The sequence below is a fragment of the Pan paniscus genome, chromosome 10 (genome assembly GCF_029289425.2).
Source record: "Pan paniscus chromosome 10, NHGRI_mPanPan1-v2.0_pri, whole genome shotgun sequence".
Taxonomy (NCBI): Eukaryota; Metazoa; Chordata; class Mammalia; order Primates; family Hominidae; genus Pan; species Pan paniscus.
In genome coordinates, this window is record NC_073259.2 from 97,340,372 (window position 1) to 97,360,482 (window position 20,111).

The following is a 20,111-nucleotide window of genomic DNA, read 5'->3' on the forward strand; positions in this document are numbered from 1 at the left end:
AAATCTTCCTCTATTTGCATTTATATTTTAGTGGGAGTGACATAAACAGGCAGGCAAATTAAAAATATATAATTTCAGTAAGACTAAGTGTTACGATTAGGTAATAGAAACCAATTGATGTAGTGGGAGGCAAAATGCATGGTGAACATCTCAGGTGGACTGTATTTTGGCAGAGAAAACGGCACACACACACACATACACACACACACAATGAGGTTACATTTAGTTTCCATTTTAATTAAGCAAAATACCAAGAATATTGCTGAAGCAAGGGGCCCAAAGAAAGACAGAATGGATCCAATATGTTTCGGCTCAAGTCCCCAACCTGCCCTGACGTTTCCAAAGAGATGTTACAACCACCAGCGATACTATTCATGGTATTTTTTGCAGAGCAAATTCAGGGTGTAGTAAAGAATTATCAGCTTCTGAGATGAAAAATAAAATACACCAAGACAACAGCCTTGCAAGTCATATTATTACATTGAGAAAAAAATTCAGATCACTTTATTCTTTCCGTCAGCATATAAAAAATTGAGTCTGGAAGGTTTAGATCATAGAGGTCTACCATGATGTGGAAGAGAAGCCTACCCTCCTATCACAGCTAGGTCATCTCTATGGTAAACAGAGTGTCATAAAGGAAGTGAAAGAAAGTCTGTCCTTTTCTTGACATAATATTGAAGAAAAAGAGAGAGAAGAGAGGAGAAGAGACCAGTTAATTTGTGCCTCCAAATTTTCTTCATCTTGGCTTCATCTAGGAAAAAAAAATGTTAGAAAAGTGAGATACCAATGAGATCAGCTACCCCAAATTGGAAGTTTGAAAGGGGCTGCTTAGCCAAGTATCCAATCTGAGGCACAGTCACCGAAAATAACCATAGCAGTACCCTGTGGTTAGGCAAAAAGCCTTGAGCTTTAGTGTTCCCAAGTCACATTCATTTCCCTGTTGCTTAGGTTCAGAATGAGTATAATCCAGTAGGCTAACTATGGAGCCCACCAGAGCAAAGCATAAGGACTCCACAACAGAAGCTGAGTACGACCCCTGGAACACAAGGCCAGAGGGAGGACCTGCCAGAGACTCTGTGGTTGATGCCAAAACAGCTAGGGGCCACATTAGTAGCATTGCCTGAGCCAAAAGAACAGTCCACAAGTTTATATGCTACAGTCCTCAGCTCTGAAAGCCAGGAGATAACTTAGAGATCAAAAAACCAAAGGCCATGACCTTAGGGCCCAGAAGACACCATACCTAAAGACCCGCAAATCTTCTCCTTTGTTTGGACTGTCCAAGCTTAAGCAATACTCACGTCCACACTCACATGGACTCAACGCTGTAGACAGGGACAAGAGGCAGTGAAAACTATCTGAGAATGAATATTTTTATTCATATGAGAGACTAAATATTACCTAAAGAGATTGTTTAAATTGTCAGATTGAAAGAATTTTAAAACATACTAGCAATTTAATTAAGTTTTCCCACAAACCAGTAGGTAGGAGGTCCTAGATGAGACAGGCTCTAGACAAAATAAAGGAGCTATGTTTCTTTGCACATCTAAATTGTGCTGAGTTAAATGCTGAACCCTGCCACACAAGCTACAAGATTTGCCCAGTTTCTCTCAGACTGCCTGTAGGGCTAATGTACTGGGGTCAGAGAAAGAGCTGCTGCTAGGCATGAGTCCGAACTATGCAGAACTGAAATAATTATTTGCAGAATAGTCACTTATTCTATTAAGAATTAAATTAAGAAGTTCCTTCTAAATAGAGAAGGCAGTGACTACTTTCTGAAGCCTAGATGTTTGACAGGTGTCAAAACTTTTTTTTTCCAGGGGTTGAAATTTAGAGGCTTGACAATGCAAGGCACATCATCCAAGAGACAACACTTTCTAGAAATATAATGGTTTCAGAGGGGTTTGTTTATGAGGAAAAAGAGGTGGGAATAATCAAAGCTCCCATAATAAGTACATCTTTCCATAAACGTGGACCTCAAATTATTTTAGTTTGTTAGTTTTAAAAGATCACAAATGAATTTAAGAAGTAAATAAGAAAAATGCTCTCAAATATCAAACCCTGGTTTGTTTTGGAGAAAGTTAAATATAATAATGAATATGAGTCAGCAATGTAAGTGTGATTTTTATGAATTCTCCTCATATTATAAAAGTTCAAATACTAAGATAAAATAAGATGAATGGACCTATTTTTAAGAAAAATATAAAAACCATACTATAAAACAATTATTTTCTAAAGCTAAAAGATTCTTCTTCCAAAGAGAAAGAGGAAAAAAAAGCCAATTCATTGAAACCATTTAAGAATATTTATTTCCATTCATGTTTTTTTTCAAAGTTGTATAAAATAGGTCTCTGCTAAAATAATTGAAAGTTAGCTTGCTGACAAAAATACATCTCAGAAAGAAAACAGTGGCATTGTCATTAGTCCTTTCCTGTTTCTGCCTAGTAAAAAATAAAAATAAAAAGCGTCAGTCTCCATTGTTCTTCTAACATCTTTTTATAATCAACTTTAATGTTTTCACGTGATATTACGTTACATCTTCTTAAATGGAATAATAAATCTATCTTTTACTCTGCAAATCAATCAGGTATAACCTGTGGTTTCTGCTTTCAAACTAAAGTTTTCCTTCTCAGAGCACGATTTGTTGTGAAGTAAGACACTTCAAAGGGCTTCCAGCTTAATTTTTAAGACGCCCTCTCACCCAGCAAAACTTTCCATACTTGTTAAATCTTATAACCTCCGATAACCCTTAATACTTAGAGGTGAGGAGGTGACTGATCATCCGCACTTTCCCAGAAGAGTTCCCTGCTCCTACTTGCCTGAAATAATGTTTTAATATTTAGCTTAATCTTCTTGCTCACAAATTACAAGCCTATAACCATTACCTAAGGAGTGACACCAGGAAACAAGGGTGTATTATTACTGCACCACTGCCCCTTAATATTTCCAATTTACTCCTTTCATGCTGGGGCTTTCCAAGAGACCTCATTTATTCTTAAATTCTAGGAACACAGGAGCTAAGAAAAGCTCTGTTGTGTGGCAGACAGCTCCAGATCTGGTGTTCATAGGGAAGGGGAAATCAAATGGGGCCATCCATTAATGGGTCAGTCCAGAGTCATTATGAAACCCCTGGCTTTTCAAATGACCGATGGGCCTCTTGTCCTTTCTTGGGCCCGGGCCTCTCAGACTGCAGGCTGTTTGCATTCAGTCAACACTTCAATTTTATAGGTCTGTGGAGCCAAAGATTACAAGACTTTTGAACTCCAGGCTGCCTTCTGTCTGGCTACACCCCCTGTTTCTGGAGCCCAAATCTTTTTTAACAACTCTACAAAAACAAGCAATTAGGATAAGGTCTGTTAATCCTCTCCTTTCGACCTCAAGGTAATTACGTATTCAGAACCAACCAGTGGGGAAGCAGAAAGAGCACTACCAATGCCTGCAGCTATTTAGAGAGGGATCCAAATGTGCTTCAAGGGAATGACCAGGACTGATACAGGTCCCTTAAAAAGGTTCTACTATTGTTTCATGGGAAGCTAGGTACAGGGCTAGGCTAGATTTTTAAGGAAACAAAGAAATGTAAAAATTAAAAATGAAAAGAAAAAGTCAAGGAGACTTTTTAAAAGGCTCAAAATGTACTGGAGCATTCATTGATCTGGTAACTGTCTTCCTCCACTAGGTAACGGCACATCTGGTTTCTCCAAATACAATAGCCCATACCTCTTTTTTTTCCTTAACTCACACTGTTAGTGAACTTTAGTCCATTAACAGCTATGAAATTTTGTCTAGGCAATTTATATTAAATTAAGAACACAGTCTTTTTAGTTACTCAAAATAAATGATAAATAGTACAGGAAAAATGTATAATGTTCCTTTACTTTTAAAACTGTATTTTATGTTGACTCTAAATTAGTAATATATGTGATAACAGTAATTAATAAAAATCATAATTAATAATTAGCAATGTACAATCAGCAAAGGGTAGAGAAAGAAAAGGAATTTTTTTATTCTTGTCAACAAATATTTATCTATAAAATATGTCAGTGGTCATCTCTACACTAATCTGGCATCTTTTCAAACAAGTCTGTGGTTTTTCTATAAACCTTTTTTTTTTTTTTTTTGAGACAGAGTCTCGTTCTGTCGCCCAGGCTGGAGTGCAGTGGCGCGGTCTCAGCTCACTGCAAGCTCCGTCTCCCGGGTTCACACCATTCTCCTGCCTCAGCCTCCTGAGTAGCTGGGACCACAGGTGCCCACCACCACGCCCGGCTAATTTTTCGTATTTTTAGTAGAGACGGGATTTCACCATGTTAGCCAGGGTGGTCTCGATCTCCTGACCTCGTGATCCGCCCACCTCAGTCTCCCAATGAAAGCATTCTACTGATAGTCTTTATCTCTTTCTACTTCATATAATACTTTTATGAAACAGTTTTATATTTCCTATTGTACCGATTAGGTTTCTGAGAGCAATATCATATCTAGCTTGTCATTGTATCTGCCCAAGATGTCTCGCATATACATACCTATACATATATATAATGTCTCATTAAATTGCACCAACTAACTCAATATTTCTCTAGTGAATGCCAGATACATGGGATATTAAAACATTTTATGGGGGAAGACATTTCTATATTTAAATAAGATCGACAAGCACTAGATTTTAAAAAGAGACAATCATTTGCTTACTACAGTATTTCGTAAAGTCTTCACTATACTATACTAATGTGCATTGTGACAAAAAGTGGGATTGAACATATGATATTTCTCAAACTTATCTGACTCCTTATCTCTTTCACACTGATCATCCTGAAGAACGAATGTTACAAAGAACATATTTGGGAAAATATTACCGTATGTCATAATGCACCTCAACTATGCTAAGAACTCCAACTTGATGGGCTTTGAGGAATAAGAAGGAAGATAAGAAGGAAGTTTTCCCCTCAATTCCTAAAGTCTAAGACCAGCCCAAAGAGTAGTAGGATAAAAGTGTCCTGACCTACAATGAAAATTCCCTTCCCCCGCAAACAATCGAGATGTCCAGAGGAAAACAATCTGAGTAAATTGTGTAACATTATATGTAAAAAGCCAATTCTGTGTCTCCAATTCCTAGAGATATTATACTTTTTAATAGTTCTATTAACACTACCTCCTCAAAAATATCCCTAGATAGAAGAGAATAGATGTTAATAGTACAAATTGAAGTGTAGGGCAAATGTTTTTTAACAAAAAGTGATGGTATTTGAATGAGATCATTATATATCAGATCTTTGTTATAGAAAATAAAGAACACTGAGATTGTCAGAATCATTATCACCATCATTAGTTTTAATAATAGTAATTTTTATGCTATTCTCATCTGGTAAGTTTGTTTTCATAATTTCTCTGTCATAATTAGTAATATTTCCCTAAGGCGTACTCTGTCCTGAATAGTCTTCTAAGGTTGCTCTATTCCTATTGGTTTTTGTTGCAAAACAAATCACTCCAAAACTGAATGGCGTAAGCTTTTCATGACCCATGAGGCTTCAGATCCATCAATTCCAGCACGTTTATGTAGTCCTTCTAATCCTTATGACCCCTGTTCCATAAGCCTGGCCCTCCTATCCCCCAGGAGCTGCCTCAGTCCTGAGCCATGTGTGATGTGCTCAGACATGCCCTGCTTACTGTTGGCTTTGATTCTGAAAGCCTACAGCTGCCAGAGACAGCTCTGTCCCAATAGACGTGGGAGCAATAGTGAGAAACTTAGAAAATCTGGCCAAAATGAGCATTTCCTTATTAGATCTCCATCTACTGTCAACAGCATAATAGAAGAGAATATTTCTTGGTGGATTTTTATGCACCAATATCTGTTGAAAGTATAATGGAATTTTTTTCTCAAGACATTGATATGATTAGACCTAATATTGTAAACCACCTACTAACCCAGGAAGTAAAAGAGTATAAAGGAATTTTCCTGGTCTCACTTGAAGAAAACTTATATCCCAAGAGGAAAATGTAAAAAAATTCAGCAGATTGCATCTTTATTCTTAGTTTTCTCTTACATGAGCATCATTAATTTAGTTTACAAATTTGACCTTCATCCATTTAGGAATGTGCTGCAGGTGCCATTTGAATTTTTGATAGTATTTTTAGCTTTTGATCCCCTCTGCAGTGAGAGGGAAGTGAAACAGCTTGCTTAGAGCTGTTCTATAAATCTGTGGTACCAGCATATCCTTTTGATTTACCTTTCACTGCTTAAATTTCTTTGCCAATGAGGACTTTTGCTTTATAACAACAGTTTCAGGAGTTTTGTCAGGCAACAATATCAATATCACCATTTTGTAAAGCAAAATTTATGAAAACTGCCTTAGATTGCTAGCTAGTCATTCAGATTCTTTTAAGCATGCAAAAATAGACTCTTTAAAAATTGCAATAGATATAAGATTTGAATGGGATAGTAAATGTGGTATTTTAAACAAACATGCCAAAAAGTAGATATTAAGTGGCATACAGCACCAATGATTTATTATTTCTCTTAGTTCTGGTCTGAGTCAACTTGACACAAACCAAAGGTCTAAGATGGTCTCAGTCACATGCCTAAGACCTCAGCCAGAAACGCTGAGATGGTTGGTCTCTCTCCACATGGTTTCTTATTCTCTTTTTTTTTTTTTTTTTCCGAGATGGAGTTTCACTCTTGTTGCCCAGGCTGGAGTGCAATGGTCTCCGCTCACAGCAACCTCCGCCTCCCAGGTTCAAGCCATTCTCCTGCCTCAGGCTCCGGAGCAGATGGGATTACAGGCATGCACCACCACACCCAGCTAATTTTGTATTTTTAGTAGAGACGGGGTTTCTCCATGTTGGTCAGGCTGGTCTCGAACTCCGGACCTCAGGTGATCTGCCCACCTCGGCCTCCCAAAGTGCTGGGATTACAGGCGTGAGCCACTGCGCCTGGCGGTTTCTTATTCTCTAATAAGTCAGTTTAGGTTGCTTCAAAAGGTGGTCTCCAGGTTCCCAGCAGCAAGGAAGCAAACCTGAATGTGCAAGTACTTCTCAAATATCTTCTGCGTCATGGTTGCTAATGTCTCATGGGGCAAAAAATAAGCCACATGGTCAAATCCATATACAAGGAGTAGAGAAATAAACTACTCTGTTTAGTGGAGAAGTGGCAAGTCACATGGCAAAGGGGCATTTGGATAGGGATGGAAGGAATGGTCATAGCCTTCTTTGCAAAACATCTACTTAGCTACTGCTGTGGCCACAGTAAAAACTGAGATGAGCATTCCCAGCTGAGCTCAGCACAGATTGCTGACTCACACAATTGTGAGCAAATCAATGATGGCCATGTAGGCCACTAACTTTTGGGGCCATTTTTTCTACTGCCAAAGCTAACTGAAACAATTTCTGAACCCATATGGTAGGTAAAAGTTCCAAAATTTTCTCAGTTTCCTTTTTCAAACTCATCTTTTTTTTAATGCTGATGAATTTTAAATTAGAGACATCACGTGACTTTCCCCACAATTTCCAATAGGCAAGATGGAAAACAAAGGGTGGTTCCCACATGGAAACCAAGTATAAATTAGAAACTCTACTTGAAAACTGGGGCATGCCTCTCTTGCCCCCATCCACACCCTACTCACCAATGAAGAGAAGGAAGAGAGTTTTTATGGAACAATCACAAAAACAAAACACATGTTTGGCTTAGAAATTTTGTAGGAGAAACTATGCCATGACAGATAGCAGCACCTGATACTGGACTTCCCAGCCTCCAGAATTGTGAGCCAATGAATTTTCATTCTTTGTAAATTACTATCAGGTATTCTGTTATAGCAGCACAAAACAGACTAAGACACGCCTTCATCCTTAATATGACATATTAAGTCATGCCTTCATCCTTAATATGACATATTAAGACACACCTTGATCCTTAATATGACATATTAAGTGCCATATATGTCATATATGACATATTAAGTGCCATATATGTCATATATGACATATTAAGTGCCATATATGTCATGACATATAGTGCCAAACCATAAGCTATTCATGTTCTTATAAAAGTGCTCAGAATTCATGGGACAGGTTACAGGGCAAAGACAATGTTGGGAAACAAGAGAAGTTGGCAACTCTGTTCCTAGTTTGAATTTTAAAAGAAAACATTTCCACTTTCCCTGCTTGCCATTACTTAAACTGCATTTCCAAACTGGTTCTTCATCAGAATGTAGCAGTATAAGTGCCAATACAGATTCTAGCACACTTGGGTTCTAGTTTTGTTATTAACTAGCTGCTTGACCTCAAACAAGTCCTTTGATACCTCTGGGTCTGTAACTTCTCAGCTAATGAACTGAAAGGGTCAGACTAGGTGACCTTTCTAAATGTTGGTCTTCTAGAAATTAAATGAAATAGCTGCCCCAACTTTGTACCAAGTACTCTCGGAAAGCTGGTCAGTGTAGAATTGTGGCCAAAAGTGTGAACTTTGTTATCAAAAAGAATCATTTTCAGATTCAGCTCAGAATTAACTAGCTGTAATATATTGGGCAGGTATCTTAAATTCTCAAAGTCTCAGTTTTCTCATCTGTAAAATGAGAACAACAACTGTATTAGGATGTATGAATTATGAGTTAACGTATAACATATGTTCAGCATATGCCTGACACATTAGCAAGTGCTCGGGAAATGTGTCTTGTTGACAAGAACCTAAACCATGTCTGTTAATCCTATCCGTGCTGTCATAAAGTACATAAGTCAGGTCACATGTTCAACAAAGAGATCCTAAGTTTACTCCCCTCACATTTGCTTGGATCCCCCCTCTGCTTAAATGTTCTGGGAACAAAGCAAAACTTAAACATCTAAACACAACAGAACATTCTAGATTCACTGTTCTCCCTGCCCAAGCTATTTCATTTCCCTTTTTTAAAACTCCTAATTTCAAGCCCAAGGAAGAAAAAGTTTCAAGACCTGGGCTTAAAAGAGATGGAGGAAAAAAAAAAACAGGACATATAGATGGACTGGTTTCTTCTCCAATTTGTGAAGGAAGTCCTAGCCCCAGCTCCCAAAGTAAAGAATGTCTTCCACATATCTGATTGAAACAGGATACTTGGTTTAACCAGTAATTCTGGTCTTTCTGTCTTTTTCCCTCATGTGCGAGGTATCAAAGAAGCAAATGATGCCTAAAACATCAAGATATTTTTATTCTCCACCTTAAAACACCTGTATCCATTCACAAACTGAGAAGTAACTGAGAGCATATTTAGGCAGAAAATCTCTGCTTCTCAATCTTTCAGGGTCCCCATTACGTTGCTAAAGATAATAACAAAACAACAATAATAATGCAGGGGTTAAGGGATAAGGGGAACGCTCATCACCCTAAGTCAGTAGACCCAGGAAAGAATGTATACAGAGACAGGGCTAGGGCAGAAGAACAAATGAATGCTCACATATCAAATAAATAAATAATTCAAAGTTAAAGAAAGAAGTGAACAAATGGCTAAATAAAATATATTTTATTCTCCTGCTCCGATAACTATATCTTCTTAATAACAAGAAAGGTCAAGTTCACATTCAGCCTCCTTGGACACTCCAGAATTCCGCACTGGAACATGGTGACATGGGGAGACCACTCCCTGATCCATGCCCCCTGCTTCCCCACTTCCATAACTCCCAGGTCCATCCCACAACACAAGCAGCCTCAAGGGCATATCTGGGGGTAGTTCAGCCAGCCCTTGGCCATCCTACAGGCTAGAAGTGCTCAAAAGTGGGACAAACTCAGAGAAGGAACCCAGTCGGTATCTGTAATCGAGCCTGGGAGTTCCAGTGTCCTCAGTATCTGGAACACGGTCTCAAAAGAGGGATTGGCCTTCAGATGGGTTTGTCCCCTTAACCTCTCAGGCTCTTTCCCCCTTGCATCCCAAGGAAGGTCAGGCCGGGACTCCTCGAGGATGGGGCCCAGGGCAGGGGCACCTCTTCCTTTGGTCTCAGGGCAACACAGAATAGACCACAGCCTTTTCCCCAGAATCATCCCAGATCTTAGTCCCCGGGGACTGTGAGATCCCTCTGCATCCCTTCACACTCAGACAGATGGCCCATAGAAGTTCTCTGTGCTGTAACTACTTTTAGGTGACAACTGTCCTCCCACAACCTTAGCCATAAATCACTAACAAATGTCAGGCAACCAACTTCTTTCTAATGTCTCATTCCTGACATTATTCTACAGTCTGAAACCAAAGCCCAAGTTTCTCATTTTCTCCAAATTCAGAGAGCTTGTCTTTTTTTGTTTGACATTTTATCCTGCCCCTGGGTGCTTACTTTCATTTTCCCCGCAATAAAAAAAAAGATGATGATAATGATAGATAGATAGATAGATACGTAGATACATAGATAGATAGATAGTGAGATAGATAGATAGATAGATACATAGATAGATACATAGATAGATACCACATGCACACAATGACCATCCTAAACTCATTACTTCTCCCCATTTCCCATAACATCAGTAGACTAACTCCCAGTTCCCCTTCTTGATTAATAATTACTCATACCTAACTTCGCATCTTTATTCCTGGGCCCTGGTTATTTCCTGATTTTATAAATATTCCCTTTTCTTTGATATTATCCCTGCCACTAGCCCTAAAACTAAAATCAACTCAACCAAAACCACCAGTGTCACCATTATCAGCTGTTGTCTCTCCCTCATCCACTCCTCATCTGCTTTCTCTCTTTCACTTAGAATTACATTATATGTGTCTCTCCTTTGTCTATTTCTCTCATATTTCTCTGTGCTTTCTGATATAACCCTCCTCTTTTCTAAGCAGTACCATCTTCTCAACCAGCATTTGCTAAGAGCCTCCTTCCATATAGGCAGTGTGAATTGTCACCAGGCCAAGGCACAGCGACTTGCCTCAGGCCCCAGGATTATTTCTCTCTTGCAATCGTCCTTTTATTATCTCCCACCCCAAGGCAAGGCTAGTTCTAGAAAGAGCGGGGTGAGCAACAGGGCAAGCTTCCTGGGCGTGCAGCCTGTGCTTCATGCACCATGAGCTTAGTTTACTGTTCTGATGTCACTGTCCTAAAGTTCTTAATAATTCTGTCTTTGAGCCTTTGTTTTTTAAGCAAAAACCAATGGGGTAATGTGGCATGTAAATGAGCAAAGGAGAGACCCACACTACGCGTGTCCATCGTTTATTACCATTCCATTCACATAGAGCATTTGCAATGCCCCATAAGCCCAGAATTCTAATGGATCTACAGTTTGGGAGATTAAGACAGAAAGTGAATACAAGGCAAGCATGTTACATCTATGACTGAGTAAGCAGGGGTGCTGACTACACTCTACATGCTAACCAGAACTTGCTTCTAATGTAGGAAGAAAGCAATGGCATCCTGAGAAGCCTAAACAACCAAGGAAACCTATCCTTTGTTATTCCTAGTACTTTGCTGTTATTAGCCAACCACTTATCCTGAAAATGATGATACAGAAAAAAAGGAAAGATGGAACAACCAATAGTTCCTTTTCCTTTTAGTTCTTCCTTACTCATCAGTAAGCACAAGGTAATGTTGGTAGAATGTTGCATAGCAAGAAATAAAAACAATTGAATCAATTTTGTGTAGCATTTCTTCTGCTCTGGTAACAACTACATATGCATGTATTAACTACAAAACATGGAATGTATAATCTAATCGATTCGCATACAAGTACAAGATTCCTATAGTTGCATTTAAAACTGGCATTGCACAATATAAAGATGAATGGTAAAATTCATGCTAATAATTTTAAATGTGAATGCTTCTTTACTTAGAATTATATCAAATAGCATATTTAAAACACCATTACAAGTTGAGAGCCAGCTGCAGAAGGATGGAAAAAGCCTTATATTTTAGGACCTTCAACTGTACCCTGTTTTTCCAGCAATTTGAACAAGAGGCCCCACATTTTCTTTTTGCACTGGGCCATCCGAGGTATGTAGCCATTCCTGGTGAACAATGAAAAGAGATTGAGTGGGATCGAGGCTGAGATAGAAGGGGTCAGAGTTGGGCCACAACCCAGCAGGGTGCAGACATTTGTCTAAATGCTCTTTCAGATACCAGCACCCCATACTCAAACCCCTCAAGTGGTATTCTGTCTCACTCGGAGTTAACACCAAAATTCTCACTGTGACTCTATCCCACCAACACTCCCCTGCCCACCTCTCTGATCTCCTCTTACCTCCTTCCTCAGCTCCAGCCAGGCTATCTTAACTGCATTTCTTCTAGCATGACAAGTATTCTCCCAACTCAGGGCCTTTGCACATGCCAGTGCCCATCTCTAGAACTGCTTTGCCCACAAATATCTGGAGCATCTACTTCCTCAATTCCTCGGGTATCTCACTAAATGGCACTGTTACAGAGAGGTGTTTCTTGATCACCTTATATAAACTAGCAATACTTTACTCATCTTTCTTTATTTCTGCCTCAGCACTTTTCACCAACAAACCTATCATGTATTATTTGTTTCTATCTTTATTCTTGGTCACTTCCACTGGAACGTAAGCTTCATGAGCGTGGGGGCTTTCTCTGTTTTATTCACGGCTATGTACTCAAACTAGGACAGTGTAAATATTTGTTGAATGAATGAAGCTATACACTTCCTAAAGTCATTTAGATTGAGATAAGAAAAGCTTATATAAAATGGAGGCATAAAGCTGGAGGAGCTTTCCTATTACATAATAATCTCTAACTTGGATCCACAAATGTTGCCTGATGTCCCAAGTCAGGAAGCATTCTGTTTAAGGAAATATATCCAAACTGGGCGCCAAAAAACCTGGGGCTGGGAGGGAGGAAGTGGCCCCTGCTTTTAATGAGCTGTGCAATCATAAGCGATAACTAGAACCTACTAAAAGCTCACGTTCCTCAGCTATAAAATGAACATGATTTAATAATACCTGTCCTTCTTATCTCACAAGTTTCTATGTGTGATAAATGAGATAGTAAACATAAACATTTTGCAAGGCTGAAATGTTAAATGCTAGGGAATCCTATTTGCCCTGCTAATTAAGGAACCAGTGGGTGGCAGGGAGGGGGGAGGCCTGGTGGAGGGGAAAACAGGGCTGTTGGGCCATTTAGCCGAGAATGGTATTTCCAGAGAATGGAATGAAAGAAGCAATGCAGAACAGCAGATGCGGGCTCCTGTTGATCTTTCGCAGGGTGACCCCCATACATCTCCCATTTGACACGAATGTCACCGAGCCCAATTAGAATTAGCCTTTCACATAACATTCAAATTCCTGGACTTCCGAGGACAGCCATATAAGGGAGGAACAGCCACAGCAGATAAGAGGAGAGGAATGGAGAGGCAAAAGGTTACAGAAAAAAAAATGGAGATTTTGACATTCCCCCACACAAAGGACAAGATGTCTCAACAAACCCTAGAATTTTGGAAAAGATTTAACTAAAGAATATTTATCCAAGTGGTAGGCCCTTCTTTTTCCCAGCATTTCTGTGTGTGGTGGGGTATTTATTGTTATTATTATTTGTTTTTATTTCCAGAGTGTATTTTTATGTGTTTGGTTTTTATTTGTTTTGTCTTCTATTCATTGAATTTTTCATTTCCTTTTGCTGCACTCACTATGCAAAGCTACTCTGTGCCCCCCAACTTGTCAGCCTAGACACAGAGCAGAACTCTTCATGTCAGGGTGTTCACTTCCACTAGAATATATTTTTAAAATTCATTTTCATGCTAACGATGCCCCTGCAAAGATGGTGAAGTGTAGAAAATCAAGTTGCACATGATGTTAAATCATGAAACTGAAGCATTTTTAAGGTTCCCTAAGATGCTTTAAATGAGCCTTTTTGGTAATTTCAGGGCTCCAGATCACTTAAGCAGAACATTTTTTAAATAAAAATAAAAATGCTTTGACGTGAACCGAAGAAGGGAGGTAGAAGAAACTGTCAAAAGTGGGCAGCCTGACAGCTCTCCTGACAAGGGAACCCCTGCACTCTATTTTTAAACCGACCTGTGTAATTTAGGAGAGAAGTCACCATGTCTCCTGATAAAGGTTTTGGGGGCGGCTGGTGGATAAGTTTGCAGTGCTGGAAATGGCAGTGCCACCCACACTGAGAAGGCAGAGCTGCAAGATTCTGCCTTTTAGTAGAACTGGAAAAAAAAAAAAAAAAAACGCCAAAAAGTGTGCATTTCCTGAGTAAAATGGAAGCAGCCTCTAAAAGAGAAAATGCAGAGGCCCCCCAGATCTTCTGAAATTGGTGTGAATGCCCTATTGGTGTCAGTAACAAAGAAGAGAGGTTAGTGATGCAAAGCTTAACTGAGTGGCATGGAGAAATATTAGTCATGGGCATAAATAAATACGGTTGTTTAATGTCATTCCATTGAGAGAGATGGCGCAAACCTGATAGTTTCAACAATGCCTCCAGTACTCCAATAACTGGTCCTTAGAGGGATGGTGAAGATGGAGATTCATCTCCACAAAGAGAACACAAAATAATTTGAGTTATTTAACCTCTCTGAGTTGTATAATCTGAGTTATTTAACCTCTCTGAGCTGTAGTTTTCGTTGTCTTTAAAATGGACTGTAGCATTGTGCCTTGCAGGGTTACTGTTAGAGTTAAATAACAGCACAGAGTAAGCAACACTTAACAAAAACACAGGGAAAAAACTCATGCCCTGAGCATCTGCCAGACCTTGAATTGGTTGGAAGGGCTCTCAGTACGAGGAATTAGAAGGGGTTTTCTTGGAGGCACCACATTATTCTTCTTTGGCAATCAAATAAATGACCCAGCTGCCTCCTCCAGCTTCTGGTTAGACCAATGCCTGGTCCTGAATCAAGATCTGACAAAGACCAGTCAGTACCTCCCCCTCAACACCCACCATACTCACTCTCACTCTCTCTCTCTCTCTCTCTCTCTCATTCTCTCTCAGGCCACAGCCAAAAGCACACTCTGTGCCAGTGCCCAGCCTTGGGCAACCGACCCCGACATGGGCCCCGAAAGGCAATTGTTTGACTGAATAGAGCCTCTTATTAAAAATTAATTTCTGTCAAACCCAATTGCATACGAACACAGCCTCATTGTGATCACTACCGTGATTTCTGGAAACAAACATAAGCCCTACTGTTGCCAAAAGCAAGGGGCAGTTTAGGACAGTTCTGAGTCTTGATCTATGAATGCAGCCAGCAGATTCCCTGAGGCTCACAAAGGCATTTGTCCCCTGGAGGACAGAGACCAGCTCCATTTTCTACTGCCCCTCCATGCCCCACACCCACTCCCTGGGGCATAGTCATAGAGACCAGTGAGCATGCTCCTTAGTGCAAACACACACACACAAAATACAAGTTCTGCCACTTCTAAGGGAATGTGCTTGCCCTTTAAGAGCTTAGGGTTTCTCCTCTGTAAGGCTAAAATAATGATTAACACCACTACCTAACCCACAGGGTCGATGTGGGAGATATGAGATAATGTAAGTAAAAGCATCTGGAATACAGAGAGCAGGTGCTTAATAAACAGCCATCCTATTCCCATAACATCCTGCCCTGGGTATCCCTCTATGGCATATTGTCTTCTACAATGTTTCTTCTAAATTTAGAGTACTAAATGGGGATGGGAGTCATTTTCTTGATAGCAATGGCTTGAAGAAAACAGAGACCTCAAGTTAAAATGCTCTAGATCCAATTTACATATCCCACACATCTCTAATAAACTTTGATTTTTCTCTTCTACATGAATTGTCTCTTCTATTTCCATGTCATGAGATCAAGGAGAATCAAGAGTTAGAGGTGGAAAGCTTATCATGTCTTCTTCTTCCCCCTACTTTGCATATTTTCAACATTTTTGCCATTAAAAACTTGGACCTGACATTGCATGAACTTCTAATATGGTGCAGAGATGGCTAGCTTTTAAAATGAGTGCTACCCTACTGATTGAGAAAGAATAAAAATAGTAGCCATGTCCAGTGAGATGAGGGTAGCGAGTCTGAAAGAGGGCAATCAAGCAATAGGGATCAGTGTAAAATGTGGGAGGCTGTTGATGCAGTCATTCCACTTTCAGGAATTATTGAAAGGAAATAATTAATGAGGCAAAACCAATAACTTACATGATACTATTGCTGATCATAGTAAATGACTGCAAAGAAGCTAAATATTCTAAAATAGGAAGTTGATTATATAAATTATTAGACATTCATACAATAGAAAACGATGTAATAAAGTGGTTTTTAAAGATGAGGTAAAGCTATGCTCAGTTAAATGGAAAGACATTCCATAAATTGTTAAAGTTTGTGGGGAAAAAAACTTGTTGCAGAAAAACATATGAATATAATCTTGCTTATGTAAAAATATAAAAATATGTTTCTATATATTTATGTAAGCATTTTTTAAATCCAAAATATGCTTTGTCAAACTTTTGAGTGGTTATCTCTGGAAGGAAGATTATAAGAGAGCATTTTTTTTTTTTAGACGGAGTCTCACTCTGTCACCAGGCTGGAGTGCAGTGGCGCAACCTCGGCTCACTGCAATCTCCGCCTCCTGGGTTCAAGTGATTCTCCTGCTTCAGCCTCCCACGTAGCTGGGATTACAGCCGCACACCACCACACCCAGCTAATTTTTGTACTTTTAGTAGAGATGGGGTTTCACCATGTTGGCCAGGGTGGTCTCTATCTCCTGATCTGGACCTGGAGATCTCCTGATTATGTGTCTGGAGTCCCAGCTACTCACCCACCTCGGCCTTCCAAAGTGCTGGGATTACAGGCGTGATATAAGAGTACTTTTAAAAAACATTTTATAAATGTAGGCATGGTATGAGTTGTGTAACTTAAGCCTCTACACATTTATAATGACCCAAACAAATTTTTTTAAAGCATGTTGCAAAATTTAATCTTTCTCATCTACAAAATTTTTTTAAATTGAGAGTATATAACTAATAATACAGTTTCAAAATATACAAAACAAAGCTTGGTGAAATTAAAGGGAAAGATAGACAATTCAGCAATAGAAGTTATAGATTTAAACATCCCCTCTTTGCAATTAATAGACCAACTAGACAAGATGTCAGTAAAAATATGGAAGATCTAAACACTGTCAACTAATTGCAACTAGTTGACATTTATAGAACAATATACCCAACAACTGCAGAATACATATTCTTTTCAAGTGCCCATGATATGTTCACTAAGATAAACCATATGATACACCATAAAACAAGTCTCAGTTATTTAGAAATATTGAAATTACAGAGTTTGCTCATAGCCACCATGAAGGTAGATTGGAAATCAATAATTAAATGTCTAGAAAAGTTCTAAATGTTTAGAAATCAAATAATACAATTCTCAATAATCCATAGGACCAAGAAGAAGTTACAAGGAAAATTAGAAAATATTTTTAGCTGAATAATAATGAAACTATAACATCAAACTTTGTGGATGCAGCTAAAGCAGTGATTAAAGGGAAATTTATAGCTTTGAATGCTTATCTTAAAAAAAAAAAAAAGAAAAGAAAGGTCTAAAATTAAGTATGTGAGCTTCCCACATTACAAGCTAGAAAAAGAGCAAAGTAAATCCAAAGTAGAAGGAAGGAAATGTTCAAATAAGAGCAGAAACCAAAGAAATGATAAGAAAACAAACAAACAAACAAAATTAGCATAAGAAAAGGGTTCAGAAGAACTTTAAGATCTCTTTCTCCAAAAAGTTCTGTAATTCTAAGTGCATTTAGCATATCAGATTCCTAAAGACTTTCTTCCTATCTCTGGGTGAGAAACAAATGTTTATTTAGCAAACATTTGTTTATTTGCTTGTTTCTTTTAGGCAAAACCCTAAAAGAAATGATATAAGACATATACCATTCATACCCCAGAAAATAAGCAAGTACAGTAGGCCATCCATATTCTGAAATTTCTCATCCATAGATTCAACCAATCTTGAATCAAATATATTCAGTAAAAAAAGATTAAAAATAGCCAGGCGCAGTAGCTCATGCCTGTAATCCCAGCACTTTGGGAGGCCAAGGTGGATGGAACAATTGGGCCCAGGAGTTCCAGACCAGCCTGGGCAGCATGGCAAAATCTTGTCTCTACAAAAAATACAAAAATTAGCCTGGTGTGGTTGCATGTGTCTGGAGTCCCAGCTACTCAGTAGGGTGAGATGGGAGGATCGCCTGAGCCTTGGGGGGGTGGAGGCTGTCTTAAAAAGAAAAAGAAAGAAAGAAAAGAGGAAAAGAAAGAAAGATTAAAAATACACCATAACAACTATTTATATAGCATTCACATTGTATTAGGTATAATTAGTAATCTAGAGATAATTTAAAGTATACGGGCGGATGTGGATAGGTTATATGCAAATACTACTCCATTTTATATAAGGGACTTGAGCATCTCCAATTTTTGAGGGAACTATCTGAGGGGAGTCCTGGAACCAATCCCCGAAGTATACTGAGGGATGATTGTATACATTACCTATCTAATGATATGTAATGACTTATTAAGAGTCTAGAAGCCGGGCATGGTGGCTCACGCCTGTAATCCCAGCCCTTTGGAGGCCGAGGCGAGAGTATTGCTTGAGCCCTGGAGCTTGAGATCAGCCTGGACAACATTGTGAGACACTGCTTCCACAATAAATACAAAAATTAGCCAGTCATGGTGGCACGTACTTGTGGTCCCAGCTACTCAGGAGGCTGAGGTGGGAGGATCACTGGAACCTGGGAGGTCAAGGCTGCAATGAGCTGAGATCACACCACTGCACTCCAACCTGGGCGACAGAGTGAGACCCTGCCCCTCCCCCTACAAAAAAAAAAAAAGAAAGAAAAAGAGTCTACCAAGTACAGGGCACTGAGCTTTCCATATGCATTTCATTAATATGCACAGTGCTTCTATTTGTTCATGCATTCTACAGATAATTATTGTAGTGCCAGGCACCATCCTAGGTGATAGGTCAACGTTAGTATGTATAAGCTAGGTATTACTGCTCCTATTTTATAGTTGAGAAAACTGAGTTTCAGAGAAGAAAAGTAACTAGCTCAGCATCACAGGGTATTGTTAAGCAAAAATGTCCAACCTATCTGAAAGCCTAGTTTTTAACAACTATGCTAATGAAAAGACACTAAGCCACAAAGATGAAGGGACAGAGTTGAGCCAACATCTATAATAGAATATGAGAAACTATACAATGGCAACAAAGACAAATTGCCTTGGGACCATGTTAAATCAACTCCTAATCTTTTCAAAGAATTCAGAAAGCTTCTGAGAAGAGGTGACTTTTGAGCTAAGACTTGAAGAAAAATTTGTCAAGAACGGTGGTAAACACATCATCACATTTAAAGTGTACAATAACCCTGAAAAAAATAGCATTATGGTTCTTTCACAGAAGAGAAAACTGAGGTCAAGAGAGATGAGGGGCTTGCTCAGAATCAGTCAGTTACTATGGTATATGCCAATGTCCATGCCAAGCATTTCACAGCCATTGGTCTCCTGACAATCCTGACGTTTAGGCAGCACCACCACTAACATTGTTGCCACTTGGTCTTGCCTAGGTCTTGGCAATAGCTTGTGCTTTAGTGGTGAAGCTGGAATATACACCCAATTCAGCCTTACTCCCAGACCCAAAAAGTAGGTTCTGTGAAAGTTTTCTTGCGTATGAATCCAAGTCCTGGGTTCTAAAGGGAAGAGTGACCTTAGGAAAGAAAGAGATAAAATTAATTTATTTAGGCACATGTCAAGAAATTCGCTCAGTCTGACCAGGCACAGTGGCTCACGCCTGTAATCCCAACACTTGGGAGGCTGAGGCAGACGAATCACTGGAGCTCAGGAGCTCAAGACCAGCCTGGGCAACACGGCGAAACCCCATTTCAACAAAAAATACAGCCAGGCGTGGTGGCATGTACCTGTTGTCCTGACTACTTAGGGGGCTCAGGAAGGAAGATCAGTTGAGCCCGGGAAGTCAAGGCTGCAGTGAGCCATGTTCACGCCACTGCCCTCCAAGCTAGGTGACATATGGAGACCTTGAAAAAAAAAAAAAGAAAGAAAAGAAAAGAAAGAAAGAGAGAAAGAGAGAGGAAGGAAGGAAGGAAGGCAGGAAGGAAGGAAGGAAGGAAGGAATTCCTTCTTCCCACCAAAACAAATCTCCAGTGCACCTAAAATAAAATAAAAAAAACCTAAAAATGCTGATTA